General features: G+C 42.2%; 1 pseudogene; it reads left to right on the forward strand.

The window, feature by feature from the left end:
* Positions 1 to 6,227: 6,227 nt before the first annotated feature.
* On the forward strand, positions 6,228 to 7,099 carry LOC123082413 (60S ribosomal protein L35a-1-like; annotated as a pseudogene).
* Positions 7,100 to 9,221: the final 2,122 nt, after the last annotated feature.

The following is a 9,221-nucleotide window of genomic DNA, read 5'->3' on the forward strand; positions in this document are numbered from 1 at the left end:
CCTCGGTCGCAATTCCAGCCCTCTGATGTACTGTTTGTTTCATCTCATCCGGACAATTAGCGCTGAAGAAAATTGCAGACTTTGCTCTATTTACTAATGTCCAGAACCCCTCCTGTACGTTTCTAGAATGTCATGTATTCTAGTTGCTCCAGCTTCAGTGGCCTGTGTAAAGATTAAACAATCATCCGCGAAAAGCAAATGTGTGATCCATGGTGCATGAATCCCCACTCTAATTCCTCTGGTTAGATGACCTTCTCCAACTTTCTTTAGCAAGCACGTCAATCCTTCAGAGCAGATCAGAAATAGGTAAGGGGATATGGGGTCTCCCTTGCCGTATACCTTTAGATGGTTTAAAAGGATTCAGAGAAAGCACCATTGACTCTGACTGAGAAGGATACAGTTTCCACACATGCCATCACTCTGGCAATCCACAACTCTGCAAACCCTAGTTTATGCATAATTGCCCTCAGGTACGACCACTCCACACGGTCATACGCCTTTGTCATATCAAGCTTCATTGTAGAATCAACACTTTTTCCTTACTTCCTTTTCAAGTAGTGTATACACTCATATGCAGTTAATACATTGTCCGATATTAGTCTACCGGGGACAAACGCGCTTTGTTCCTCTGAAATGATCTCTTCCAGTAAAGGCCTCAACCTGAGAGCAAGTACCTTAGAGATTATCTTATACAAGACGTTGCACAGAGATATCGGCCGGTATTGAGCCAAGTTCTGTGGATTTTTAATCTTGGGAATGGGAACCAACACCGTATTATTAACCACATCTGGCAATATTCCTCTTACGAAAAACTCTCGGATAGCATGACATACTGAGCTCTTTAGGATATTCCAATGCTTAATATAGAAACCAGCCGTGAACCCATCAACCCCCGAAGATTTACTTGGATGCATCATGAAAAGGGCGTTTTCAATCTCCGTATCAGAGACTGCTCCACATAATTTTTCATTCATTTCATCACTCACTTTCCTGTCAACATACTCCGTGATCTCCTCCGGAAATGTCTCCTCCTGAGCAGTGAAGAGTGTTTTATAGAAGTTCATGGCTGCCTCCTCCAGTTCAGGCTGTTTCGTCATCGTGCTTCCATCATCCAATGTTAATGCCTTGATCTTATTTACTCGAGCCCTCTCCTTAGTTTGAGCATGAAAAAACTCAGTATTACGATCTCCCTCCCGCAACCAATTAACTCTTGACCGTTGTTTTTCCATCATTTCCTCTCTATCCAAAAGTTCTGAAATCCTCTTCACAAGATGTTTCTCTTCTGTCGAGGGCCCTTGCCATACAGAGTTTGCTCTCAAGTTCTCTAATCTGGTCCTCAGTGTTTTAAGTTGTCTCTTTACCAAACCAAACTCCTCTATATTCCACTTATGGAGTCCTTTTTTAACAGCGACCAATGCCTCTGTAACTTGCTGCAGGTGTCCATTCGAAGGGACCCATAAATTCTCAACTGTCTGAGAATATGTCTCATGTCTAGTCCAAGCATTTTCAAACTTAAAAGGCCTGTTCGTTACTCTGTCAGATGCCCAATCTGATTTAGAAATACCTATCACGAGCGCACAGTGATCAGACTCTATTGTTTGCACATGAGTTACTGAGGTATTATCGAACAGCTCCATAAACCGATCATCTCCGAGGCCACGGTCCAATCTAACTTTAATGTTTCTATCACCTTGCTGCCGGTTATCCCAAGTATAGGGCAACCCCGTAAAGCCCAAATCAATGAACCGGCAGCTATTGACCACATCCCTGAATCCCTCCATCTTCCACTCCTCTCTTTGTGCACCACCAAATTGTTCTGAATCTTCCAGTATCTCATTAAAATCCCCCGCACAAAGCCACGGGTTATCATACTCTCTCCTCAGATAATTAAGCAGTTCCCAACTTTTCTTCCTCCTGGATCTCACTGGTTCACCATAAAACCCTGTAAATCTCCACTCCCTCTCTCCTGTGTTTTCATTCCGGATCAAAACATCAATATGAGATCTGCTGTAAGATCTCAGGCTGACTACTGAATCACCATTCAAGAACAGGACAAGTCCTCCACTGAGTCCCTCAGATTGAACACCGAACGCGTGTCTGAAACCCAGTCTAAACCTCAAGTCTTGCGCTCTCGTAGCAGACAGTTTGGTCTCCAAGAGAAAAACCAAACTCAGACGATGCAACTGGATAATGTTGCATATTTCTTGAACTGTCTCGGGCCGTCCGCATCCCCGACAGTTCAGAGCCAGGGCATTCATTGCTCCCGGCGGTCACCCTCTAGGGGTGCCGCCGATCCCGCTGCAACTTCCTTGCTGGTTCCACTTCCCACTACTTCTCCATCAACCCCTTTCAACTTCTTTTTGTGCGCATTCTTCTGTGGTGTAGCTACAGGTTCCTTCTCAATCCCCCCAAACAGTTCAACAATGTTAGCTACTTTTGCTGAGGTATCTGTTAACACCAAAGCCTTCTCCAAATTCGCACCTCCTCCTTCTGTAGACACAGAGTCCATGGCCAACCTCTTTCTAATCCCACTCTCTTTCTCCTTAATAATAATGCCTCTCATGGGTTCTGAATCTGTTGTACGTCCATCGAGTGGAATTTTAGAGTTAAGTGAATCTGGATTACTCCTTACCGCATTCCACCGCCAACTGTTACTTGGGTCATATTCTGTTTGTGTTCCTCCTTGAGTTCTACTTTCATTATTTGGGGCCTCTCCTCTACCTTGTCCAAAGCCTCTCCCAAAAGATCCTCCAGAGCTTCCTCTACCAGCTCCTCTTCCAAACCCACGCCCTCCATCTCGTTTCTTCCACTCCTCTGCAAGGATAAAATCACCCCACTCAAATTTTGTGGTATCATGTTCCCCTGTACTACATTCCTCGAACCAATGTCCAAGCAGGCCACACTGGTTACAAAACATTGGTAACTTCTCATAGTTAATCTGGTACCAGTCCTTCTTGCCACTCTTCGTAATCGAGACAAATCACTCTAGTTTCCTGTTCACATCCAGATTAACTTTTACTCTGACGAAAGCCCCAACATACCCCGTTGGCAACTGTATCTGGGTTTCTAGGATCTCTCCCATCTTTCTGCACATACCCTTAATCACCGCCTCATGCAAGTAATTGTTCGGTAACTTGAGAATTCTCGCCCAAACTGTTACTTTGTCCAGTACCATCTCTTTGGGATTTGTGAATTTGACCCGCTTTCAATTGAATCGGCAGAAATTTGTCTTTTTCACGAGAGGTGGATCAAAACTTTTTACACCCAAATTTTTTGTCAATTGTGTATTAAATATGTCCTAGTATTTTATAAAATTGATTTGGTCCAATTTTGCAACAATTATTTGGGAGGTCCTTCACAAAAAACCTCCTTTTTGGCACTTGAAAAATTGAAAATGGTTTTTTCGTCCAAAGAAAATGAAAACTTCCTTAGGAAATATTGTTTGCCATTCCAATATGCACCCTTGTGCACAATAGGAGATCATTTGAACAAACTATGCCATGAATGTGGCCATAGGATTGATCATTTGGCTTGAAAGCCATGAATCTTCACGCATGATAGCTCATTTCTGATAACACTTTTTTAAAAGAATTGCCGTATTACAAGTTTATTATTTTTCCTGGTAACTTGGTCATATGTAATGACACAATGTGAAGGTTTTCCAATTTTTTTATTTTTTTTGAATTTTTTATGCCCGTTTCAAAATGCGGTCAAAACGGCAGGAATGACCGTTCCTAGCTAGTGATTGAATCTTGGAATTTTTTTGGTGTTTCTCTGATTAAATAGATACTTATGTACCTAGAAATGATTTTTGGAAAAAATAAAGAGCAAACTACAAGGCAGCTACAGTTCAAATTTGACCCACTTCCAACTAAATCGGTGGAAGTTTGTCTTTTTCACAAGAGGTGGATCAAAACTTTTTACACCCAACCATTTGGTCAACTGTGCATTAAATATGGCCTAGTATTTTATAAAAATGATTTGGTCCAATTTTTCAACAATTATTTGGGAGGTCCTTCACAAAAAACCCTCCTTTTGGGCACTCGAAAAATGGAAAATGGTTTTTTCGTCCAAAGAAAATGAAAACTTCCTTAGGAAACATTGTTTGCCATTCCAATATGCACCCTTGTGCACAATATGAGATCATTTGAACAAACAATGCCATGAATGTGGGCATAGGATTGATCATTTGGCTTGAAAGCCATGAATCTTCACGCATGATAGCTCATTTCTGTTAACACTTTTTTAAAAGAATTGCCGTATTACAAGTTTTTTATGCCCGTTTCAAAATGCGGTCAAAATGGCGGGAATGACCGTTCCTAGCTAGTGGTTGAATCTTGGAATTTTTTTTGGTGTTTCTTTGATTAAATAGATACTTATGTACCTAGAAATGATTTTTGGAAAAAATAAAGAGCAAACTACAAGGCAACTACAGTTCAAATTTGACCCACTTCCAGCTGAATCGGCGGAAGTTTGTCTTTTTCACGAGAGGTGGATCAAAAATTTTACACCCAACCATTTGGTCAATTGTGCATTAAATATGGCCTAGTATTTTATAAAAATGATTTGGTCCAATTTTGCAACAATTATTTGGGAGGTCCTTCACAAAAAACCCTCCTTTTGGGCACTCGAAAAATGGAAAATGGTTTTTTCGTCCAAAGAAAATGAAAACTTCCTTAGGCAACATTGTTTGCCATTCCAATATGCACCCTTGTGCACAATATGAGATCATTTGAACAAACTATTCCATCAATGTGGGCATAGGATTGATCATTTGGCTTGAAAGCCATGAATCTTCACGCATGATAGCTCATTTCTGATAACACTTTTTTAAAAGAATTGCCGTATTACAAGTTTATTATTTTTCCTGGTAAATTGGTCATATGTAATGACACAATGCGAAGGTTTTCCAATTTTTTGATTTTTTTTGAATTTTTTATGCCCGTTTCAAAATGCGGTCAAAACGGCGGGAATGACCGTTCCTAGCTAGTGGTTGAATCTTGGAATTTTTTTGGTGTTTCTCTGATTAAATAGATAGTTATGTATCTAGAAATGATTTTTGGAAAAAAATAAAGAGCAAACTACAAGGCAGCTATAGTTCAAATTTGACCCACTTCCACCTGAATCGGCGGAAGTTTGTCTTTTTCACCCGAGGTGGATCAAAACTTTTGACACCCAACTATTTGGTCAATTGTGCATTAAACATGGCCTAGTATTTTATAAAATTGATTTGGTCCAATTATGCAATAATTATTTGGTAGGTCCTTTAAAAAACCTCATTTTTGGGCACTAAAAAAATGGAAAATGATTTTTTCGTCCAAAGAAAATGAAAACTTCCATAGGCAACATTGTTTGCTATTCCAAAATGCACCCTTTTACGCAATATGAGATCATTTTTTGAAATTTTCATGTGAAAAAGTAGACAAAAAGAATGCTCAGGGATTCTCTTTTGAAACATAAATTGTCTTTTTGATGAGAGGTGAATCAAAAGCATTTTACATTTTAAGATTTGGTCAACTGTACATAAAATGTTGTCTTATAGTTTTGGAAAATGGTGTGGTGCCATTTTGAAAGAAATATTTGGTAGATTCTTCACAAAAAAAGAATTTTGTCACTCCAAAAATAGAAAATGATTCCCCCCCCCCTAAAAACTCTTTTCTCATAACACTTTTTAAAGATATTTGTCTTATTCCAATTCCAAGTTTGTTAGTTTTCCTAAAAAACTAGGTCACATTTGCTGACACAATGAGAATGTTTTTATTTTTTCGAATTCTCATATCATAAAACTGTTTATATGATTCAACATCTTATTTTTAATTGATTAAGACCAATTTAGATGGTCATAACGTGTACTCGGCTCTGATTGGTCCACGAGCATGTCACGCGGATCGTGCCTTCAGCGCCGTTGGATGCTCCTCTCCAGATCCAGATCCGATGGCAGCCCTTTCTCCCTCACCCCCCTCTTTGTCTGAAAAAAAGGAAACTCCCTCCCGCACGCGAACCCTAGCGTCATCTCCCAACCCTCTCCAGATCCAGATCCGCCACCCCTCTCCCTCTCCCTCGCCGCCTCGCCTCCCCTCTCCCTCTCCCCTCGCCGCCTCGCCTCCCCTCGCCGCTGCACCGCCCATCGCCTCCCGCACCCCCCGCCTGACCTTCTCCCCCTCAGCTCCCCTCCACTTCCCTCCCGTGTCCCCATCCCGTCGAAACCCTAAGCGGCGGCAGCCGCCATGGTGAAGGGACGCACGGGGCAGCTCGTCAGGCTCTACGTCCGGGGCACCATCCTCAGCTTCAAGAGGTGAGCAGCCCCGTTCTTGGCCATGCTCTCGTCGGATCTGGCGATTCATTTCATGGTGAGATTGGGCGGCGCGCTGATGGCGATGTGGGGGTTGATCTGCAGGTCGAAGTCGAACCAGTACGAGAGCACGTTGCTGGTGCAGGTCGAGGGGGTGAACACCAAGGAGGACGTGGCGTGGTACGGTGTCGCCGCGATGGAAGAAGCCTCCTCCGCTCTGCTCTGCTCGCCGGTACGGACTCCCCCCAACCCCTTCCTCCCGCCCTGGCCGGCCGGCCGAGGTTCCGATCGGATCCCCTCTCGCGCTTCGTCTCTGGGCCGGCCGGCTCTCCCTCCTTTGTTTGCATCCCGTCTAGCTAGCCGATTGACCGTTAGCGCCCTGTTGGCTCACGCATGGGGCACGCTAGCCAGCTGATCCTGTCCGACGTGTCTAGTAGTAATAGACGACGACAGGTTCTCTACTTATCAACTCTGTTACTTCTGCATAGTCTTCTTGTAGCATAATACAACTCCTCTAATATCGCATCTGGACAGTGCGCTGCTTATTAAGCGATCTAAAACGTCTTATATTCGTTCACAGAGGGACGACACCCACTACCGCTGCCTCTGGGGCAAGATCACCCGCCCGCACGGCAACTCCGGCGTCGTCCGCGCCTAGTTCAAGTCCAACCTCCCCGCCGAGTCCATGGTCAGTGCCTGCCCGCCCTTAGTTTTCTTGATGGTGCTTTTTTGCTGAGGCTGTTTGTTGCTTTGCGTTGTGTGCAGGGGCGCAAGGTCAGAGTGTTCATGTACCCGAGCAGCATCTAAAGTTAGCATCTGCTGCACTATCGCTGATGATGTTTGTTTAAGGCTGTTGCTTTGCTCTATGTGATTTTACTCTAGCATGTGTGTTGCATTTTGTCCTGCACCTTGAGAATGACTAGGATTTATGATGAAATAGTCGTAATATATAACATGCCTAAAGTATATGTACTTGTGCAGTGTGTCCATTGAGAGTAGAAAGACTATTTCTTTCATGATTCATCTATATATGCTGCTCTTATATGCAAGTTTGTATCTGAATGTCTTATGCATGACAGAAGTTTGTGAAATGCAATGTTTTTCTGTTGTGGTCTGTTTGATGGGGATTGATGCACATGTAGGTCATATCTCTGTGTGTTTGGACCGAGGGAACAACACTAGCTTATTAGCTTACTTTTCATCAAGTACTAGTATTAGTTGAGATGTAGATGGAATGTTTCTTTCATGATTTTATCGATATACAGTTGTTTACATGTTTTTTATCTGGATGTCTTATACATGACAGAAGCTTGTGAATTGAAATGTTTCTTTTGTGGTCTGTCCGATGAGGATCGATGCATGTGTGGATCATATCCTTGTGTGTTTTGGATCTAAGAACTAGCTTATTAGCATACCTTTTTATCAAGTACTACTAATTTAGGTGTAGATGGACTATTTCTTGCATGATTCATCAATATGCAGATATTCTGCTGTTACATGCATGCTTGTATATGGATGTCTATTGGTGTATATGGACTATTTCTTTCAAGATCCATCAATATGCAGTTATATACATGTTTGTATCTGGATGTTTATATTACATCATGAGGTTTTCTACAAATTAGTAAGGTAGTGGTTTCAGCTGCTGCATTATTGCTTATATTTGATACTACACAATGTGACTGGAGTTTATTGTGATTTGCAGAAGATAGAATCTGGATGCAATTGCTTTGATATTCCTGTTTGGCCCCCAGGCATGCTCATGAAGTACAATGAGGTGTCCTCATCTGACTATTTCGCCAATGGGTAAGTCTCACTGCCAATCTTTCAAGTAGTAGTAGTACGGTGTCGCTATCATCTCTATTTGTATATAAGTACGCCACTGTTGAGGTTTAGCAATCTCTGTTATGGTGTTGATCTGAATCATGCTTTTCTGTATGTGGCAGCGAACTGGCTACCCTCGTGTAGTTGAGCAATTAGTATCCATACATGCCCAGTGCATGCCTAAATCCTGAGTTTTATTTTTAAACCTCTCCATATATGTGCAGTGCCTATTGTAATTGTCAAGTGTGAATTCTGTATATGAGGTGTGTTCTCCTTGTAGTAATTTCTAGTAGCCTGCTTGCTATGTGTAGAGTGCACAACACATTACGTGTATTGAGGATGAAATGGTCTGAGTATGGCATTTTCAATTTAACTTACTTTTTTGGTGTTGAGCTATCGATAAATTGGTGTTGGTACCATGATGCTTGAACTGTTATTTTCTTTTGGTAAATGAACTACTACTTTGGTGCATAGATGTATCTTCACGAGTCACAAAACTACTGACATGTAGGCGACTGGAGCGCACCAGAAGCATTGACGGCGACTCAGTCCTCGGTGCCGCCCTCTGCTAGAGCGCTGCGTCCCCTCTCTGTTTTCCCAGCCACCCCTAAGTTTTGGATTTGGATCGTTTCTGTGAACTCTAGCCATGCTCACTTGTAAATCTGGTTTGATGTTTAAACCGTGACTTATGATAATCTGGTTGCATCGCCTTCCAGGGACAACATATATATGCTCAATACACTCTACTTGTTTTCCTGTATAGTTTTCTTACTTGTTTTCCTTTATGTGTTCACTCTTTTTCAGGAGCTCCAAGCCTAATTTTTTTTCCTTTATGTTCACTCTTTTACAGGAGCTCCAGTCCTAAGTTTTCTGAGTGTGAAGCCGTGAAGCCAAGTGCGAAGCAGCGAATGCTGGAGAGAGATGATGATGGAGAGATGCCCTTCCTGTAGGTCTGCACATAAGCGGAAGGTCCTGGGTATACAAGATTCGATGGTTAAATTGGTTGATGTGATGTGAATGAGTGTATGGAAACTGGTTGTGTGATGTGAATGAGTGTATGTAGTTTCACGTGTTCTGTTCTGTATAGCATATTGTAATAAACTTA

Source organism: Triticum aestivum, chromosome 4A (genome assembly GCF_018294505.1).
Source record: "Triticum aestivum cultivar Chinese Spring chromosome 4A, IWGSC CS RefSeq v2.1, whole genome shotgun sequence".
NCBI lineage: Eukaryota > Viridiplantae > Streptophyta > Magnoliopsida > Poales > Poaceae > Triticum > Triticum aestivum.